This window comes from Saimiri boliviensis, chromosome 6, assembly GCF_048565385.1.
Source record: "Saimiri boliviensis isolate mSaiBol1 chromosome 6, mSaiBol1.pri, whole genome shotgun sequence".
NCBI classification, from domain to species: domain Eukaryota; kingdom Metazoa; phylum Chordata; class Mammalia; order Primates; family Cebidae; genus Saimiri; species Saimiri boliviensis.
Window position 1 is genome coordinate 98,084,408 of NC_133454.1, and position 23,339 is coordinate 98,107,746.

At 37.3% G+C, this 23,339-nt stretch overlaps 1 pseudogene; it reads left to right on the forward strand.

Annotated features, from left to right (window-relative positions):
* The first annotated feature begins 12,731 nt into the window (after positions 1 to 12,731).
* Positions 12,732 to 22,826, forward strand: LOC141584955 (large ribosomal subunit protein eL8 pseudogene; annotated as a pseudogene).
* The last annotated feature ends 513 nt before the right edge of the window (positions 22,827 to 23,339 follow it).

Consider the following 23,339-nt stretch of genomic DNA (forward strand, 5'->3'; position numbering starts at 1 on the left):
GCACAAAGTCCTGGAATATGAACCATTTTCAGATCTCTCTGCTGTGGATAACAGTACCTTCTCCAGTGGAGGTGGCAGGGGAGTGAAATAAACTCTGTGAGGGTCCTTAGTTGTAGTTTTGTTCACTGTACTAGTTTTGTATTGGTTGGCCTCCTGCCAGGAGGTGGCACTTTCAAGAGCATATCAGCTGTGGTAGTATAGGGGGAATCAGGTCCCACAGCTCCCAAGAGATTATTTCCTTTGTCTTTGGAGCTTTTCAACTATTTCCCATGGCCTGCAAGAGCAATCCTTCCCAAATATTTTATTTGTCTTGCTTTCACAAACATCTTATAAAAGTTTACCCTCCCCTTTTCACACTGAAGCCCAAACTGCTGTGGTTTGGTGCGGCCCAATTTATGAATTGCTGTATCCTCAAATATATTCTTTAAAATTTTAATGAGCCCAAGTTTGTCTTTTAACAGAGGTAACTAAAAAATATTTTTTCACTTTTATCGTATTTTCATATCTTATTTCTTTAAAAAACGGCTAAGCCCATTTTTCTACCTTAAAGATATTATAGTTAAAATAATTCCATCATTAATATTAAATCCATGCAGTGACAGGGTCTTTATTTTGATCAGTAATCTCCATTGTTTCTCTCTTGTATGTGTGAAAATAGTTTGAAAGTATACAGTATCCTGACTGACCGTAGGACAGTTCATAAAAGATTTTTGTTTTATTTTTTTCAAAAATCCTACAATCAATTTTTTCAACAACCTCATTGTTATGTTATAAATTACACACAAACTGTACTAAGAGTTTCAAATAGTCACATGACTCAAATAGATATTTCATAAGTGTTACAAGAAAAACTTTAGATAAATTGAACTTAATAAAGTTCAATTGAGCAAAAAGTGATTCATGAATCACAGAGCTCCCAAACGAGAATAGGTTGAGAAAGACTCCAGTGCTGCCATGTGATCAAAGAAAATTTATGCACAGAACACACTCAGCTTGTGGCCCCACTGATGAGCTTCCCTCAAAGAGATAGCATGGGGAGAAATGACAGATTACAGGCAAGGGGACGGAAGGCAGAAAACCACACTGCCATGTGTGTACCTATGCAACAATCTTGCATATTCTTCACATGTACCCCAAAACCTAAAATGCAATAAAAAATAAAAATAAAAAATAAAAAAATAATAAAAAAAAGAAAATTTATGGACAGAAAAAGGAAAGTGACAGATAGAAAATGGAAGTGCAATGCGGAAACAGATGGATTGGTTATAGCTCAGCATTTGCCTTCTTTAAACACAGTTTGAACAGTTGGTCACTTCTGGCTCTCCAAAACTCAGTGACTGTCACAAGAGTAGGCCACAGTCAGTTTACATATCCAGTTAGGTCGCAATTCACTATGTACAGAGAAATCTTTTGGCCATACTTAAAATGTGTAAGGAGACAGCTTTAGGCTAAACTTAACATAGGTCATTGGAATCACAAAAATAATAAATCCATGCTCTTCATCTAATAAATACCTATCTCATTTTCATTATGCAGAATTCTAATGTTTTTTAGAATTAGTATCAACCTAAAAATAGATTTTGCCCCAAAAGGATCTACCGTCATCATTGCTTTGAAAAAGTAAGAAAATAGTCATTTAAAAAAATGTGTATTTGTTATCCCAAATTGATCACTTTCTAGTTTATCCAATTTCCATACATGTTATTTGTACATTTGAATTAGAATATCCTGGTTTGGGTATGATAAACAATCAAAAGAAAATAGTCATTCTTATGAATGGTTAGACTGCAAATGTGGTAACATTCTTTCTGAACAAATATAGAAGTCCATGCTTCAAATTTGGTTTTCTGCCCAATAAACTTGTTATTTGGGATGTGATTAATGTACCATTACTTCAACATCACTGATGCATATACTCAGTCATATGGATCACATATTTAGATAAAAAACTTGCCAGAAGTGAATTGTTGAAAAAGTTCAGGGTTCAAAGCAGCAAAATCACTTGAAATTCAACCGATAATATCTTCAGGAATTGAAGCACCTGTTACAGTTGAGAATAAAGGTTCTCTAAAAATTACATGGTTACCCTTGTTATTTCTTGCTCTGGGAATGAAAAGACTTTGCAATACACAGTCATTTAGGCAAGAATTGGGGTTCATTTTTAGAATGGCCAGAAATATCAAACAATAGACTTGGCCAGAACTTTCAACAAATACTTCTATAAGCCTCTGATCCAAAGATTAGTTCCTTTATCAGAAAACTAACTATAATGAGGGTTATTGATGTTTAAAGAAATTACTATAAGTATGTTAGAGTTTATAGATATGTTCTTTAAAAATTAGGGGGAAGGATCGAATGCTGGGAAGATGGCCACCTAAGAATAGCTCAGGACTTCAGCTCCCAGTGAAAGTGCAGAGGGTGAGTGGACGCCGCATTTCCAGACGAATTTTTATTGCCCACAGACCAGGAGATAACCAGGCAGAGGGGTCACCAGCACCGCAGTCCTGGCCGGTGCGGCTGTTTTGGCCCCCCGTGGGGCTGATTCAGCCCGCGCGGCTGCTGTGACCACGCCCTGTTGCGGCGGTTCTCCGAACAAAAGTCACTGGTCTGGGAACCCTCTTAGCTGGCGATCGGAGCCCTGAGACAGCAGAGTTGCCCATTCATCTGAAATAGTGAGTCAGGCCAGGAGATTCCTAGGCAAAAAAATCTGACAGGAGCGGGCTCCCGTTGTTTGAGCCAACTCAGTGAGTCGCAGCACCGGAGATCCCGGCGCCTTTTCAACAAGCGACTGGAACGCAGGGTCATTCAACTTAAAAGACTCTGAGTCAGGGAGCCAGGTGATCAGGCTCGGTTGGTCCCACCCCCCTACCCCCAACAACAACGAAAACAAAAACAGTAATTGGAAACCCTCTGGGTTGAGCCCTTCAAATCAAGCACAGCTGAACCCCGGACGGTCCGGCTCAGTGGGGGAGGGGCTTCCCCCATTACTGAGACTCTCCATCACTACAGAGGCAGGCTGCCGTTGCCTAGGCAACCCGCCGTCGCCAAGGCAACCTACCACAACAGAGAGAGTCCGCCATAACAGAGGTGGGGCCACCATTGCCCAGACAGTTCTAACTACGCCCATATAAACAGGACTGCAGGGAAGAGCACAGGGCAGCTGGGCAGAGCCCATAGCAGCTCAGCAAAGCCCCTGCAGGCAGGCAGTGGCTAGGCGTGCTGCTAGCTGGGTGGGTCAGACCTGAAAGAAAAATAAAAAAAGGCAGTAGTGCAACGGAAACTCATAAAGCTCCAACTCCCTGGGACAGAGCACCTGGGAACAAAAAGTGCTTTATGAGTTCAGCTGCAGCAGACCTAAACGTACCTGCCCAGCAGCTCTGAAGTAACAACAGAGCTCACAACTCAGGACTTAAGCCCCAATAAAAGATAGACTGTCTCCTAAAGTAGTTCCCTGACCCCCATAGATCCAAAGACTCACCTCATTAAGGAGAGAACGGACTGACAGTAGGCAAGCATCCTTCTGTGACAAAGATAGCGGAAGAGGAAACTGGTAGCAACCCTTACTGTTCTGCAGCTGCCGCAAGTAATCCAAAGGCAAGCAGGGCCTGTAGAGGACCTCAGCAGTCCTACAGCAGAGGGGCCAGACTGTTAGAAGGAAAGCTTAAAAAATAAAAAATAAAAAAAAAAGAAGTAGTACCTTCAGCATCCACGAACTAGAAGCTCACTCAGAGACCCAATCTGAAAGACAGTAACTACAAAGACAACAGGTGGATAAACCCACAAAAATGGGAAGGAACCAGGGCAGAAATGATGAAAACTCCCGAAACCAGAACACCTCTCCTCCTAAAACGAATCACAACTCCTCACCAGCAAGGGAACCAGACCGGATGGAGAAGGGGCGTGATGAAATGACAGAATCAGACTTCAGAAGGTGGGTAGTAAGAAACTACAGTGAGCTAAAAGAACATGTTCTAACTGAACGCAAAGAAACTAGGAACCTTGAAAAAAGATTGGACGAAATGCTAACAAGAATGGACAGCATAGAGAGGAATATAAGTGAATTGATGGAGCTGAAAAACACAACATTAAAACTTCGTGAAGCATGCACAAGCTTCAACAGCCAGATTGACCAAGCAGAAGAAAGAATATCAGAGGTCGAAGATCAACTCAATGAAATAAAAAGAGAAGGCAAGAACAGAAAAAAAAGTGCAAAAAGGAATGAACAAAATCTTCAAGAAATGTGGGACTATGTGAAAAGACCTAATCTACGTCTGATAGGTGTACCTGAATGTGATGAAGAGAATGAATCCAAGCTGGAAAAAACTTTTCAGGATATTATCCAGGAAAACTACCCCAACTTAGCAAGGCAGACCAATATTCAAATCCAGGAAATACAGAGAACACCACAAAGATATTCCTCAAGAAGAGCAACCCCAAGGCAAATAATCGTCAGATTCACTAGGGTTGAAATGAAAGAGAAAATGCTAAGGGCAGCCAGAGAGAAAGGTCGGGTTACCCACAAAGGGAAGATCATTAGACTCACAGCAGATCTCTCAGCAGAAACCCTACAAGCCAGAAGAGATTGGGGGCCAATAGTCAACATCCTTAAAGAAAAGAACTTTCAACCCAGAATCTCCTATCCAGCCAAACTAAGCTTCATAAGTGAAGGAAAAATAAAATCCTTTGTGAACAAGCAAGCACTCAGAGATTTCATCACCACCAAACCTGCTTTACAAGAACTCCTGAAAGAGGCTCTACACATATAAAGGAACAACCAGTACCAGCCACTCCAAAAACACACGAAATGGTAAAAGAGCATCAACACAATCAAGAATCTGCATCAACTAACCAACAAAACAGCCAGGTAGCATCAAAATGACAGTATCAAATTCACACATAACAATACTATCCCTAAATGTCAATGGACTAAATGCCCCAATCAAATGACACAGACTGGCAAATTGGATAAAAAGCCAAAACCCATCAGTGTGCTGTATCCAGGAAACCCATCTTACATGTAAGGATACACAAAGGCTCAAAATAAAGGGATGGAGAAAGATCTACCAAGCAAATGGAGAGGAAAAAAAAGCAGGAGTTGCAGTTCTCATCTCTGATAAAATAGACTTTAAAGCAACAAAGATCAAAAGAGACAAAGAAGGACATTACATAATGGTAAAATGATCACTGCAACAAGAAGAGCTAACGATCCTAAATATATATGCACCCAATACAGGAGCACCCAGATACAAAAGGCAAGTTCTTAATAACCTACAAAGAGACGTAGACTCCCACACAATAATAGTGGGGGACGTTAACACCCCATTGTCAATATTAGATCAACCAGACAGAAAATCAACAAGGATATCCAGGACCTGAACTCAGACCTGGAACAAGCAAACCTAATAGACATTTACAGAACTCTCCACCCCAAATCCACAGAATATACATTCTTCTCAGCACCACATCACACCTACTCTAAAATTGACCACATAATTGGCAATAAATCACTCCTCAGCAAATGCAAAAGAACGGAAATCATAACAAACAGTCTCTCAGACCACAGTGCAATCGAGTTAGAACTCAGAATGCAGAAACTAACTCAGAACCGCACAGCTTCATGGAAACTGAACAACTTGCTCTTGAATGTTGACTGGATAAACAATGAAATGAAGGCAGAAATAAAGATGTTCTTCGAAACCAATGAGAACGAAGACACAACATACCAGAATCTCTGGGACACATTTAAAGCAGTCTCTAGAGGAAAATATATAGCAATGAGTGCCCACATGAGAAAAAAGGAGAGATCTAAAATTGACACCCTATCATCAAAATTGAAAGAGCTAGAGGAGCAAGATCAAAAAAACTCAAAACCTAGCAGAAGACAGGAAATAACTAAGATCAGAGCAGAACTGAAGGAAATAGAGACACAAAAAACTCTTCAAAAAATCAATAAATCCAGGAGCTGGTTTTTTGAAAAGATCAACAAAATAGACAGACCACTAGCCAGATTAATAAAAAAGAAAAGAGAGAATAACCAAATTGATGCAATAAAAAACGATAAAGGGGATATCACCACAGATTCCACAGAAATCCAAACCATCATCAGAGATTATTACAAACAACTCTATGCACATAAACTAGTAAACCTGGAAGAAATGGATAAATTCCTGGACACCTGCAACCTCCCAAGCCTAAACCTGGAAGAAGCCGAAACCCTGAATAGACCAATAACATGGTCTGAAGTCGAGGCAGCAATAAAGAGCCTACCACCCAAAAAAAGCCCATGTCCAGATGGGTTCACAGCTCAATTCTACCAGACATACAAGGAGGAGCTGATACCATTCCTTCTGAAACTATTCCAGACAATCCAAAAAGAGGGAATCCTTCCCAAATCATTTTACGAGACAAACATCATCCTGATACCAAAACCCGGCAGAGACTCAACAAGAAAAGAAAATTTCAGGCCAATATCCATGATGAACATAGATGCAAAAATCTTCAATAAAATACTGGCAAACCGATTGCAACAGCATATCAAAAAGCTCATCCACCATGATCAAGTAGGATTCATCCCGGGGATGCAAGGCTGGTTCAACATACGCAAGTCCATAAACGTAATTCACCACATAAACAGAACCAAAGACAAAAACCACATGATTATCTCGATTGATGCAGAGAAGGCTTTTGACAAAATTCAACAACTCTTTATGCTAAAAACCCTCAATAAACTAGGTATTGACGGAACGTATCTCAAAACAATAAAAGCTATTTACGACAAACCAACAGCCAATATCATACTGAATGGGCAAAAACTGGAAGCATTCCCTTTGAAATCTGGCACTAGACAAGGATGCCCTCTCTCACCACTCCTATTCAATACAGTACTGGAAGTTCTAGCCAGAGAAATCAGGCAAGAAAAAGAAATAAAGGGTATCCAAATTGGAAAGGAGGAAATCAAATTGTCTCTATTTGCAGATGACATGATTGTATATCTGGAAGACCCCATCATCTCAGCCCAAAATCTCCTGAAACTGATAAACAACTTCAGCAAAGTCTCAGGATACAAAATCAACGTGCAAAAATCACAAGCATTCCTATACACCAGTAATAGACTTCAAGAGAGCCAAATCAAGAACGAACTGCCATTCACAATTGCTACAAAGAGAATAAAGTACCTAGGAATACAACTAACAAGGAACGTAAAGGACCTCTTCAAGGAGAACTACAAGCCATTGCTCAACGAAATAAGAGAGGATACAAACAGATGGAGAAACATTCCATGTTCATGGTTAGGAAGAATCAACATCGTGAAAATGGCCATACTGCCCAAAGTAATTTACAGATTCAACGCTATTCCCATCAAGCTACCAATGACCTTCTTCACAGAACTGGAAAAAAACACCTTAAACTTCATATGGAACCAAAAGAGAGCCCGCATAGCCAAGTCAATTCTAAGCAAAAAGAACAAAGTAGGAGGCATCACACTACCGGACTTCAAACTATACTACAAGGCTACAGTAATCAAAACAGCATGGTACTGGTACCAAAACAGAGATATAGACCAATGGAACAGAACAGAGGCCTCACAGGAAATACAACATACCCATAACCATCTGATCTTCGACAAACCTGACAAAAACAAGCAATGGGGAAAGGACTCCTTGTTTAATAAATGGTGTTGGGAAAACTGGCTAGCCATGTGCAGAAAGCAGAAACAGGACCCCTTCCTGACACCTTACACCAAAATTCACTCCAGATGGATTAAAGACTTAAACATCAGACCTAATATCATAAAAACCTTAGAAGAAAATCTAGGCAAAACCATTCAGGACATAGGTGTAGGCAAGGACTTCATGACCAAAACGCCAAAAGCAATGGCAACAAAAGCCAAAATAGACAAATCGGACCTAATCAAACTCCACAGCTTCTGCACGGCAAAAGAAACAGTCAGTAGAGTGAATCGGCAACCAACAGAATGGGAAAAATTTTTGCAGTCTACCCATCTGACAAGGGGCTGATATCCAGAATTTACAAAGAACTAAAGCAGACCTACAAGAAAAAAACAAACAAGCCCATTCAAAAATGGGCAAAGGATATGAACAGATACTTTACAAAAGAAGACATACAGGAGGCCAACAAACATATGAAAAAATGCTCATCATCACTGGTCATCAGAGAAATGCAAATCAAAACCACATTGAGATACCATCTCACACCAGTTAGAATGGCAATCATTAAAAAATCGGGAGACAACAGATGCTAGAGAGGATGTGGAGAAATAGGAACACTTTTACACTGTTGGTGGGAATGTAAATTAATTCAACCATTGTGGAAGACAGTGTGGCGATTCCTCAAGGACCTAAAAATAGAAATCCCATTTGACCCAGCAATCCCATTACTGGGTATATATCCAAAGGATTATAAATCATTCTACTACAAGTACACGTGCACACGTATGTTCATTGCAGCACTGTTTACAATAGCAAAGACCTGGAACCAACCCAAATGCCCAACGATGATAGACTGGATAGGGAAAATGTGGTACATATACACCATGGAATATTACGCAGCCATCAAAAACGATGAGTTCACGTCCTTTGTAGGGACATGGATGAATCTGGAAACCATCATTCTCAGCAAACTGACACAAGAGCAGAAAATCAAACACCGCATATTCTCACTCATAGGCAGGTGTTGAACAATGAGAACACATGGACACAGGGAGGGGAGCACTACACACTGGGGTCTCTTGGGGGGAAATGGGGGAGGGACGGGGGGGTGGGGAGGTGGGAAGAGATAGCATGGGGAGAAATGACAGATACAGGTGAGGGGACGGAAGGCAGCAAACCACACTGCCATGTGTGTACCTCTGCAACAATCTTGCATGTTCTTCACATGTACCCCAAAACCTAAAATGCAATAAAAAAAATTAGGGGGAAGATGATAAGAATAATAAATAGAATCAAGGAGGAAAATGGACTACAAATATTTTTCTAAGGCAGGTTTCGAAAAGATAAAGGAAGGCAAAGCAAAGCCTTCTCAACCCAGGACTTGAAATCTTGAGTCAGTCACAGAGAATAAACTAATATACATGCAAAGCACAGAAAAGAGGATTGATAAAACAAGTTTTTATGGTGTTTTCGGCTGTGTTTTTATGTAGTCTGTCATAAAGTACCTAATTCTGAAAATAGGAAAAATATCTTGAAAAACACACTTTATTGGACATGGTTAGTTCTATTTTGGCTGAAAATACTTTTTTTCAAAACAGAATTGTCCATTTTTTTCCCATTTCAAGAAAATAATCTAAAATCATCATGGGACCTATGAGAAAAGAGCTCATTTATTTTTTTATGCAAGGATATAAGCAATCGATCACAAGATCAAATCATCCTTCTACAGAGTATAGGTGCTGTGCTTTAGAGAGCTATTAGAGAAAAATAGTGGCTATGAAAGATGAGTTCTCCTGCCTGTGGTCAGATCCAGTAGTATAATGGAGCTGCCAGTACTGAATACCACGATCCAAGTGTGAAATTTTTAGAAATTTGTCCAACTAATTTTTAAACACAGCTACTATTTTAATTATATAAACTTACAGTTAAAAATTTTTAAACTCAAAGGTAATAAACACTCAAAATTCATCACTCCCTAAATATATTTTTCTACTGACTACCAACTGTGCTGTTCAAGTTATTTACGTCTGTATTATCTGTATGATAAATACTATATAATGGTAAGTTTTGTGCATTCCTTACCAATTCCATGTTCAGTGAGGACAAATTCATAGCTTGATACTGGCTATGCAGTGGGTATTTATATAATGAAAATCAGCAAATGCTATGAATCAAGGCTTAATTTACTGTTTTGCAGATTGTCTGGATTTAATGTGGTAGAAAATGTTAATATGAAGACTAAATATAAAAGTGGGTTATGTCTCTAGTTGTTACATTATAAACTGTACAAAAATAAGAAAATATTATTCCTGTATTCAAAAATGATTATTTAATTCAACAAAGAAATCACTTTCATAATTGAAGAATAAAGTCATAAAAAGTCTTCATTCTTTCACTTTTACCCTACTCATTTAAGTCAATGAAAGTATCAATCAACATTCATGTTGAGTCTACACTCATTTATCAGTCATGAGTGACTTCTTTTGTCAAATCTCATAGTAAACAAGTATTTATTTGTAGTCTGATTGTGTCAGTTCATTGTTTATTGCAATCATAGTTTGGCTACAGATAGAAGAGTTTAACAAAACCAACAAAAGTGTTCTTTGAGAATCAATTGATCATATGTAATGTACAACGTAAATTATTTTATATTTTATTATTTGTAAATTTCATGCTATATAGCCTTTATATTAAAGTATATTACAAACTTGAGTATACATATATATTTGTTATTTTACCACATTTACTGTTGTTAGACATCTCCAATACACCATTGTCAATATCCAAGTTATAGATCATTCCTTTTAAATTCCATTACTCTGATTTAAAGTATCTTCCCTCAACCACTCAGTATGGCTTGGTACTCCAGGAATTTAGCAAATTTGTGAATCTATATCTTTAACTTACATTTCTTCTTGCACTTAGTGAGATCAGCTATTATTGTATAAATTATTGTTTACCTTGGATTGACTGAAAAACTTCAGCATTTTTAAATATAAATTTATTCCATCCTACCCATCTGTTGTCCACTCATAACCCTATTCATCTTAGTCACATCCCCTTTCTGCTTCTTCACCCAACCAAATAAATCTGTCTTTACTTGTGTCTGTTATTTATGAATAACTTATAAATCAAAGACCATAATACATATCTACTTAATTAAAGTGTTTTCCCAGATTATCCACTAATACTTTCAAGATCTGGAATCTAGAAAGCCCAGAGAGGCTTACGCCAATTTCAGAGACGTTAATAAGAGGAAAGTTTCACACTCAATCCTGCACAACAGATTGGCAGATGAATAAAATAATCAAGGTCCAAGCATAAATAAGACCACAGTAGGAATGGAAAAGGAAAATAATAAGAGTACTGGGAAATGATCAAGAAAGTATTCCAGTACCTGTAGGTTAAAACTGATGGTTTTCCAAATTGAGGTGCATCCATAAGTAATTGGCTACAGTATCAGTATCAGGTTCCTTCATTTTTCAAATACGTAGCAACTACCTACAATATGCCATGCAAGGTGCTGGGTGCTGGAGATACAACAGTGAGCAGTATATAGTCCTAGTGCCTGCTTTCAGGGCATCTACAGTCTAAAAGTGAGAGGGATGACTTCTTTATCATCTTGCCTCTTAGGGAAGCATGTTTACTTTCTATTTCTATTGCAGTCCTTGTGTTTTCACTGGTCTTCGTCAGAGCTGTTGTGTTCAAAAACATTTACAGAAATGTCTTGACCTCAAATATTTTTATCAATACCCATCTCCTCCCTAGTTATTCCTTTAACCACACTTATCTTCTAGTGCTGTCCATCAGACATGCCAGGCATACTACAATACTAGGGACTTTGCACCAGATATTTCTTGTGCTTAAAAGTTATTACATTAGATGTTCACATGAGTGATTTTTTCCTGTTTTTAAAATCTTAGTTCAATGTCACCCTCTTAATAAGTCTTACCCATGTTACTAAGCCCTTCCTTTTTAAGATCTGCTACCTGTGATGATTATTATATGTGTCAAATTGGCTAGGCTACGATGCTCAGCAGTGAGGTCATACACTAGTCTAGATGTTGCTGTGAAGACATTTTGTAGATGTGATTGACATTTGTCATCAGTTGACTCTAAGTAAAGGAGATTACCTTTGATAACATTAGTGGAATGAGTCCCATCAGTTGAGGCCTTAAAAAGCAGAAGTTGACATTTTCTGGAAATGAAGGAATTCTACCTCAGGAGTATAACATAGCTCTGGCTGAGTTTCTGGCCTGCCGGTCTATCCTACATATTTTAAACTTTCCAGCTCTGACAATCATGTGAATCAATTTCTTAAAATATATCTCTGTATACATATATGTATGTAATATTAATATATAATATAAACACATATATGTATATATAACAAATTTTATATCCAATAGTATATAAAACCAATTATATACATAAAACCAGTATAATATGTACCATGTAAATAGAATATATACCAATTTATATACATAAAACTAATAGAATATGTACCCTGTATAAACATACGTTGGATAAAAGGCATAAATTCTAGCATTCGATAGTATAGTAAAAAAATTATAGTTAAATTAATATGTATTTCAAAATAGGAAAATTGTAATGTTCCTAACACAAAGAAAAGATAAATGTTGCAGTGGATGAATATCCCCATTACTCTGATTTAATCATTAGATGTTCTATACATATATCACAATATCGCACACATACAAAAAACATGTACAACTAAAAATACAAAAATAAAGACATTTTGATTACCAATAACAAAAGCTTAAGCTGGATTAGGCAGAAAAATTTAAATTTCTGTTAGTTTCTCACACTGAAGTCAGATCTCTCACACTTTAACAGGACATTGGTCACCACTATCTCCACATATAGCAACTTCATTTGGGAAGGGAAGCAAAAATGTTTTCATATTTTATTCTGAAAAATTTTGGAATTGAGCTCTGTATTTCTGAATCCCATTGAACTGGCTAGTTTTGTATCCCCATCCCTCAACCTATCACTGAAGCCAGGGTGATAAAATATTCTTATTGGCCAAACCTACGCAATATGACCATTCTCAGTACAGGATTGGGGATAGCCCAGTTCCATCCAGAAACGTAAGCTGAGAGTTAAGGAGGGGTGCATTTCTCTATCTTTACTGAAATAGTCAACTATTCACTCTACCTTCTTCAGGAAACAGGCTCTCAAACTCAACAAAAAAAAACATTGTCTACAAAAATAGAAACTATGCTAATTTTAGTTTGTAATTTTTTTTTTTTTTTTCTGAAAGGCAGCCAAGAACAATGTGAAAGCCCATGACCTGGAAATCATGAATGTCAGGTACTAGTTCAGCCTCAGTTGACATCTAAATACATGAATTTCTGTAAGTCCTACTTCAAGTTCTACCCAGATCCCAGCTTTAACACTTTTTAGGTAGTTTGCATTGGGTGATGTTATGAGCCGAATTACATCCCCTAAAAAGACATTCTGAAGTCCTAATTCTTGATGTCTATAAACATGACCTTATGTGGAAATATAGTCTTTGCAGACATAATCAAGTTAATTAGGGTGCAAGCTAAGATCACTGATGTCCTTAGAAGTGACAACAGAGACATAGACACAAGGAGAATGCCACATGATGACAAAAAAAGGGATTAGAGGTATGCATATACAAGTTGAGGAATGCCAAAGGCTGACTACCACCACCAGAAGCTATCAGAAAATGTAAGGAAGTTCCTAGAAGTTCCAGATGAGACACAGTGCTGCCAACACCTTGACTTCAGACTTCTAGTTTCAAGGACTATAAGAAAACGTTTCTGTACTTTTAAGCCACTCAGTTTGTGGTATTCTGTTATGGCAACCCTTGGAAACCGGGAATGTTTCTAAATTTTTGAAGCTCCAGTTTCCTCAAATACAAAATAGGAGAATATTATTAACAACTTCATTATATCATTGGTTAAATGTACATTAAGAGTTTAACATTGGGTCTAGCAGAAAATAGATAAATGGAAATTATTAATTCAATGATGTTAACATTAATTTTAAAAACTCACTCCTTGCTACTTCACATGTTTCAGGGGGTTCTTAACCTGTAAACAACCCTGTAAATTACACAGAATGGACATTCTTACATCTGTTTTACATATGTGGTATCTGAAACTAAAATATACTCACACAATATATCCACATTCACACAGCCACTTCCTGATGGAGACAGGGTTCAATCTCAAGCATTTTGAAAGTAAGTGGATATTTCTTTACCTATAGAAAAATATCTCTCAGAGTAGTGTAAGTCTTTTTATCCTGCAGGGTTGAGGGTCTACATTTCTGAATATCTTCTATATTTATTACTTTTCTAAGTGAATTATAATTATTAATTTATTGGTCCCTGTAACAATCACCCAGGCAACTATATGCCCATTTATCAGGAGAGGAAATCGAGGTTGTGGAAGAGGAAATCAAAATTCAGAGAAAGGAGTCACCTACTCAGAGTCATACAACTTCTAATGGTAGACACAAGATTCCAGGCTAGATTTCTTACATTTCTAAGCCTGTGTCCATTTCATTTCTTCCAACTGCCATCAAACACACAAAAAAACAACTGAGATGTTTTTATGCTTTTGGCCGTGCATAGTAAGTTAGTATCATTTATCACGTGCACTTTGGACAATACAATTCCAAGTTCTTTCAATACTCATTTGAATATATCGAGGTAACTTTTAATTATTTTTAAATACCCACACCTAGCCTGTCCAGTGCCATTAAAGGGGAGACTACTTATCACAACATTTAGCAGAACAAAACGACATTAACAGAAATGGTGCTGTTTTCTTTAAGGGACAACTTCTAAATGGTTCACTAACAGCTCTGATCTTTAAGCTCTGGATCTTTGGATGAAACACAGTTCCACCCAGCAGCTTTGCTCAGGAAAACAAATAAGGTATGATCATAGAGTCATGTAAAGTATCCAGAGTAAAATAGGATTTAAAATCAGTGGAAATGGTGTGCAAGAAAGAGAAGACAGAACAAAAGAGCTCCGACTCACAGAGCCAGATACTCGGATTGAAAAACAGATAGGAGTTCACTCCTGAAGGTACTAAGGGAAACATCACCACACTCTAATGCCCTGATGATGGTTTCCTTTCAGCTTCAATAAACAACTGAAAGTCCAAAGATCCTGTGACGATGTGATAACCATGTAGTGCAAGTAGCATATGCTTTTAAATGCTATTTATTGGAAACATCTTTTACCAGAAACTGTCATTTCCTATCAAGCTTTACCAGTAAAGGGAGTCAGGATCGATCGCAGAAACAAAGGAAAGGAACACATGCCGTGAGTCCACAGCAAGCATTAGCTGAGCATCTACAGTTGTAAGTTATCATTCTAGGCACTTCAGATGCAGCACTGAATACAGCAAAGTTCCTGCCCTTCCAAAGCTATTATCCCAGGGTAGTGTCTATTATGTGCAAAGGGTTTTATGAACGTCACATCATTTAATCTTCACCAACTCTGTTATGGTAGATATAGTGCAGATGTTTGTTGTTTTTGTTTTTTGACTGTTTGACATTTATTTCCCCTTTTTGTGGTAAACATCCTTTTTGGGAAATTAGCTCTTATCCATATATGCAGTATTTGTATGTCTGTAAATAAAAGTATTCTATGCTCTTCTAGCCAAGCTGTCATGTTAGGGCAATTGGATTTTTTTCAGGAAACTTGAAACTTAATCTGAGAATTTTCAGATTAGAGGGAAAAGCAGCAGGAAGCATTTATTACAGCATTGTTGTCAAAGGACATAAAAAATATTTCCGCCTCTTGATCCCCATGGTGGTTGTGAATCCTGCCTACTTGTAATCCAGGTTTTACTGTCTTCCCATGTATTGTGTAAATTTCCCCAACATTATTCCAAGGAATTATCTTTCTGTTGAGTTTGCCAACAAGTATCCATCACTGGCAACAAATGAACCCTAATTATTAAAATAGTTATCCTCAACATAGTGTTGTACCATGAGGAACCTAAAGGACAGAGAGATTAAAAACTGTAATCAAGTTTACCCTAAAGCTGCCTCCTTACATGTTTAAGTTTGGTCTAAAGGTTTTTGCATACATTGTAAACTATAACAAGTGGAGGTGTGAACCAGCGATAGCTCACACCTGCACCAATCACTAAGTTTTGGTCAATCAAATGTAGCCAACTGTTTGAACTGTGTTCAAAAAAAGGCAAACACTGAGCTATAACCAATCCAGTTGTTCCTGTACCTCACTTCTGGTTTCTATACCACATGTCCCCTCTTTTTTGGCTATAAATCTTCTTCTACCATGTGGCTGCACTGAAGTCTCTCTGAATCCACTGTGATTCTGGTGGCTGCTCGAATCAACTCCTTTAAATTTAATTCAGCTGAAGTTTTTCTTTAACCAAAACATGTCCAAATCAACATAGCTACTATAAATGTACCTGATCCCAAAAGTCAAGCTCTTTCCACTGTAACATGCAGCATGCTTTTTGATGAAGGTAGTTTAACAAAGAGCATTCTTTCAATAGCTGGTGGTGCCTCTGTTGCTTTCTTTCAAGATAATTTGTTAAATAGTGGACATAGCATTAAAATACACAAAATAGGCTCTGTCTCCTTTTTACAATCACAATACCAGAAAATAAGGCAAACTACCTGAAGGCTCCAAATTCTACTTGTTGTCTGAAATAAACAATATAAAAAGAAATGCTGCAGAAGCTCTTTAAGGGGATTTATTTAAATGCTTTCCTCTAATCCTTTTCTTTGTAGTTCATTTAATGTCTAGCATTGTTATATTCCCTGAGTCTTCTGCCAATTAAAAACAAGCATGTCATGGTTCACAATGCCAAGTAACTAAATTTTTGAGTGAAATACCTTAGACAAACAAATATATACAATTAGTGATGATGTATGTATTTTATGGACATTGCATCCTCCACACTCAATCTATTCCCAAGGTGGTTCTTTTACTATTTTGTATGGGTAACAATGTTTTTGGCCCACAGTGAAGGATATTATAAGAAACACCCTTTGCAAATGCATTTTTATTTACTCTAAAGCTATTGTTTGCTCTAACATAAATTTCTACTCAGCGAGAACCCATTCCTGAAGCCATAGAACCAGATCTACCTGTGCTCCTCCTGAACTGGTGGTTTCTCTATGATTCATATAGTTCATTATATTTCTGTCTTTCATTTGATTGTTTAAAGCTTGGGTGCAAGAGTCTGTATGGAATTCACTCACAACTGGCTCAAAATTGTTTGCTCATGTTTTGGAACTATTCACCTCACTTATTTCTTTCCTACTACTCACCCAGATTTCCTCATTTACTTGTATATGGTTTATTATGCTATTTTTAACTTTATAGAAATCAAAATAATACAGGATGATATCATCAGGCAAAGATAGAAATCCAAATGCATTATGTGATATATAGGTTGGTTTGACTCGCCTGCAATTTGTCGAATTCCCGCTTTGTGCTCAATCTTAACCCATACTAGTAGGCACATATAATATATATATAATTTGAGTGTCTTAAAATATTTTAAATTTACAGTCAAAAACACAAATATGTAGAATATCCTGGTGTAATCTTTTGGGAAATCAGCAATGTAAGAACTTACCTGAAGCAGAACAAATAGGCAATTGTGGAACTTCCTAATATCCATTACCAAAGAAACCAGCTTCTTCATTACAGATGAAGTCAGCAGTATATATAAGAAACTATTTTGCCTACTGGTTTTGTTCCCTTCTTTTCTGACAGTTATTGAAACTAACCATGAAGGTGGAGCTGATTTTATTTTTAACTATTAAATTTAGGTACAGGTATTTCCTCCTTCTGCTTTCTAAAGAAACCATATTCTTAACAAAGTAGTTTCCAATAAATGTGCTTATTTTATAGTGAAATAAATAAATTTATGTATAATTACTTTCTGAACTATAAGAGCCTTGATAAAAATTTTTCTCTGGGCAATGCTTATCTTTTTAAAAAAATGTAGTTAGCACTTTCCTTTTAAAGTGGATATGAGAACTATCTGGTGAGAGCTGAATGCTTTTATAGAATTAATCACTAATTAAACAGCCATTAATTCTAAGATATGAGTTTTTTAAATTACACCTTAAAATGTGAGCACTTGAAAGCTTCTGATATATCACACGTCACTTAATCAATGTAATACCATTATTTTTAAATTTTATTATATACAAATTGATATTTTTCCAATTATATATATATACTTACAGGATACACAGTGATGTTTTGATTTATAAATACTATATGAATAAATAAAGCTAATTAACAGATCTATCACTTCAAATATTTATTTTTTGTGGTAAGAACATTTGAAATTTACTTTTAGCAATTTTGAAATGTACAATACATTACTATGTCCACCATACTGTGCAATAGATCTCAAAAACTCACTTATTCCTCCTCTCTGAGACTTTGTATCTTTTGACAGTCATCTCCCCATTTTCCCCATGTCCCAGCCTCTGTAACCACCACTGTACTCTCTGCTTTTATGAGTTCAATTGTTTAAGATTCTACATATGAGGGAGAACAAAGTATTTATCATTCCATGCCTGGCTTCTTAAACTTAGCATATTGTTGTAAATGACAGAATTTTCTTCCTTTTAAAGACTTAATAGTATTCCTGTGTGTGTGTATGTATCACATTTTCTTAATTCATTAATCTATTAATGGATACAAGTTGATTCTGTAAGTTGGCAATTGTGAATAGAGCTGCATTGGACACAGGAAAGCAGACTTTTTTGACAAACTGATTTCAAATCTTTCAGGTAAATACTGAAGTGGGATTGCCAAATTATATGGTAATTTTATTTTTCAGTTTATTAAGAAACCTCCATATAGTTTTCCATGATGGCTATACTAATTACATTCCCACCAACAGTATTTAAGAGTCCCCTTTACTCCACATTCTCACACAACCTATCTTTTTGATAATGGTCATTATGGTAGGTGTGAGATGATATCTCAGTGTAGTTTTAATTTGCATTTCCCTAATGGTTAAAGATGTTAAACATTTTTTAATATTTCTGCTGGCTTTTAGTATTCTTTTGAAAAACATCTATTCAGGTCTCTTATTTATTAATCAGTTTATTCATTTTCTTGTTATTGAGTTGTTTGCATTAGATATTTATGTCTTTTAGGTATTAACCCTTTATTGGATGTATGGTTTGCAAATATTTTATCCCAATCTGCGTCTTATCATACTACTAATTGCTTCCTTTATTGTACACAAGCCTTTTAGATTGATTTGATCCTGTTTGTCTATTTTTGCTTTTATTTTCTTCATTATTTTTCTTTCTTTAGAATTTTGCTTCTCTGCATGAATAATTTCATATATTCTGCCTTCAAGCCCACAGACTTTGTTCTGTTTGATTGAGTTTTCTGTTGAAGCCATCTATTGACTTCTTTCAGTTCAGTTACTGTGTCTAATTTCCAGGATTTCTGATTTTTTTCTTTGTCATATTTCTCATTTTCCATATTATTTCCCAAATTTCATTTAATTTTCTAGCTGTATACTTTTCAAGTTCACTGAACTTATTTAAGAAGAATATTCTAATTTTTGGTCATTTCACAAATCTCCATTTTTTAGCATTTATTATTAGAGATTTATTAATTTCTATTAAAGGTGTCATTATACCCTGATTTTTGGAAATTCTTGTGTCTTTGCATTGTTGTGTGCACACATAAAGAGAAAATCACCTCTTCTTGCTTTTACAGGTGTTCTCTGGCAGGAATATACCTTCACTACTTAGTCTAGTCTCTAATTCTAGAAATGCCTGTTATGAGTTCCCTATTTGGCTTGGTTTTCTGCCTTTGCTCTTATGTCATGCGGAGCTTCTGGCTAGGCTCTGCTATTAGGCAGAGCAATGGATGATTACTGTGAGGGCCTCTGGTCCCACCTATCAGAGCATACATTCCCTGGCTGTGACATTCTGCTATTCTGGATCTGCAGTTGGACCGGGCTGCAGGCTTATCTCTGAGGTTAGGCAGAGTTGCTGCTTGGGACAGGCAGGGCCAGAGACTATGCTCCCTAGAAATGCACAGTTGAGGATAGGCTCCCTCTTTGAATGAAATCATGTGGTGAGTTTTTGGCTGAGTTGAACCACTGTTTGCTCTTGGGTCAAGCATGTCTAGCCCTATGCTTCTCCAAAATAGGAAAAGGCAGAGATGTTCCTGCCTGGATGAGGTAATTTGTCAGGCTTTGTGGCTGAGCTGAGTCACTCTTTGGACTTCTAGGTAAAGCAGGTCTAGCCTCTCTGCTGCTTCTAAATGGACAGAGACAGGGGTCTCCCTGCTTGGGGAGTGAGGTTGTTGGGGTGGAATCTGGAGCTTGGTATAGAGACTAGCCAACTATTAATTCAAGCCAGGTTGAATTTCCACTTTTCTTCTGAAAACAACCAAATCAGCTTTGCAGGTAGGGCATGAAGTTGGCTGGTATCTATGACTGGGTTCCACAGGTGGCAAGAACACAAAGGTATCAAGAAGATCATATATTGGTCAATGTGAGCTCCATCTTACTTCTGTTTTTACTTGACCCAGATGTTATTCCCAGTGTTCCCCCATGAGGTGAAACCAAAGTGGGCTTCCTGGGAAGTGCTTCAGAATGTTAAGGAAACTAGGTGACTGACCCCCTGTAAAAACCATGGCCCAGAGAAATCCTACCCATCTGGCATTGTGCTGACTTGGGGGAAGGAGAGGTGGTAGCAAGGTTGAAGTGAGACAGTTCTTATTCTTCTAATGCAGTTTTCAGTCGGTCTGTAGACCACATGAGTGTGTCAGACTTAGTTTCAAGAATTTGGATTTTCGAAAATATGTTCTGGTTTGTGGATAGCTGCTAGGTGAATTTTTAGTCAGCCAGGAAGTGGAGCCTGAGACTTTCTCTTTTACCATCTTGCTGATGTCACACTTCTGTAATACCATTGTTACAAAGAAAGACTGTAGAAATAGAGAATTAAATTTCTCTCCACTTACTAACTAGATGGTTTTGGAACATGGCCTTATGGTTTAATCTCTAAATCTCAGGGTTTTTGTTTGTTTGTTTGTTTGTTTGTTTGTTTTTGTAAAATGTGAATACTAACTTGTCAGTGTTTCTCAGAAAACTAAATAAGATAATCAGTGTAAAGTTTGATGACAATAAATAGTAGGTACATACTGAAAGTCAGTTAATAGTGGCATATATAAGGCACACATTTGTGTGTGTGTGTGTGTGTGTGTGTATTGAGTGTATTAGTCTGTTCTCACACTGTTTTAATGATATTACTTGAGACTGGGTAATTTATAAACACAGAGCTTTAGTTGATTCACAGTTCCACAAAACTGGGGATGCCTCAGAAAACTTACAGTCATGGCAGAATGTGAAGAGGAAGCAAGCACCTTCTTCACAAGGTGGCAGGAGAGAAAGAAAGAGAGATGGGGGGTGAGAGAAGGGGAGGGGGAGAGAGAGAGAGAGAGAGAGAGAGAGAGAGAGAGAGAGAGAGAGAGAGATTGCCTTATAAAACCATCAGCTCTCGTGAGAACTCCCTCACTATAATGAGAAAAGCAAAGGGGAACCCCCGCTCCATGATCCAAAAACCTCCCACCAGGTCCCTCCCTCAATACATGGCAATTATAATTCAAGATGAGATTTGGGTGGGGACACAAAGCCAAACCATATCATTGAGTATCTACTATATGCCAAATATTGTACTATTTTACAAAATGCAAAATCTGTATTAGACACATTCCAGGCCTCAATAAAATGGCTAAATTTGACAGGTGTGCGATAAGAAAGACAAAATGTAAAACCGTGTAGTAAAGATCTTAATTTAAAAGTTGTTCTGAAAACAAAGCCAACATTCGGGGAAAAAAAATCATTTTAAAAATGAAAGTTAGAGGTCTGCATTAAAACTCCAGTGCTAATTGTTAGTCTAAATGGGTACTAAACCCAAATCAGAAGTTTCGACATTTCAGATTCACTAAATTTATTCTACATAATTTGCCATTTTGGGCACACTTTCTGCTATGGTTTAAATGTTTTACTTCCTCGAAAATTCATGTTGAAACTTAATCCACCCTAAAATTCAAGTGTTGCCAATGTGATAATATTAAGAGATGGACCACTAAGAGATGTCTAGGCCATGAGGGATGCTTTTTGTTAATGGGATTAAGGTCTTTTGCAAGAAGCTTAGGGCAGCATTCTGCGAACTTGTGTACACATGAACACCTCCTTCCTGCCACATAAGGATGCAGCAAAAAGGCCCTTACTAGACCACATGCTGGTGCCTTGATTTTAGATTTCCTAACCTTCAGAATTGTGAAAACATAAATTCTTGTTCTTGCTCTCTCCTCCTGCTGCCTAAGATGCTGAAAGAAAAGAAGGCCAAGGGGGAAAAAGGTGGCCCCTGGTACTGTGAAGAAGCAGGAAATCAAGAAAGTGGTGAATTCCCTGTTTGAGAAAAGTCCTAAGAATTTTGGAATTGAACAGGGCATCCAGCCCACAAGAGACTTCATCCGCTTTGTCAAATGGCCCCACTACATCTGGTTGCAGTGGCAGAAAGCCATCCTATATAAGCAGTTGAAAGTGTCTACTGTGATTAACTAGTTCACCCAAGCCCTTCACTGTAAAACAGCTACTCAACTGCTTAAGCAGGCCCCCAAGTACAGACCAGAGAATAAGCAGAAACTGTTGACCCAGGGCTGAGAATAAAGCTGCCAGCAAAGAGGAAGTCACCCCTAGGAGACCACCAGACTTTCCAGCAGGAGTTAACACCATTACCACCTTAGTGGAGAACAATAAAGCTCAGCTGGTAGTGATTGCACATCATGTGGATTCCATTAAACTGGTTGTCTTCCTGCCTACACTGCATCATAAAATGAGGGTCCCTGATCACATTATCAAGGAGAAGGAAAGGCTGCAACGTCTAGTCAACAAGAAGACCTTCACCACTGTTGCCTTCACACAGGTTAACTCAGAAGACAAAGGAGCTCTGGCTAAGCTGGTTGAAGATATCGGAACCAATTACATCGACAGATTCGATGAGATCCACCATCACTGGGGAGGCAATGTCCTTGGTCTCATGTCTGTGACTCACAATGCCAAGCTTGAAAAGACAAAGGCTAAAGAACTTTCCACTAAACTTGGTTAAATGTACACTGTTGAGGTTCCTGTACATAAAAATAATTAAAATAATACAAATTTTCCTTCAAAAAATAAATTATTGTTCTTTATAAATTACCCAGTTTTAGGTATTCTGCTATAGCAGGGCAAACAAACTAAAACAGAATATGCCTACTATTAGAAACTACTCTTTTCTGTCCCATAATATGTAGTCTAGTTGAAATCTGTTACAAAGAGAATTAGTATTCCTAAATTATCACATGCCATACATGTTAGTTTGCCATATAGATAAGATCCATCTATGGATCTCCTTTATTTCCTTAATAAATTTAGAAGAAATTGATTGAAATACATGTTTGATGCCACTACAGATATCAAATAATATAATACTGCATAATGCTGCATAGCTCCTACTTATTGAACATTTATAATGTACCCGGTAGTATGTTAAGTATTTTTCACACCATTTGTTTAACTCTTGCAGTAACACTGGAAAGTAGGTAGTTCACCCCATTTTTTACAGGAAAACTGAACCTTAGTA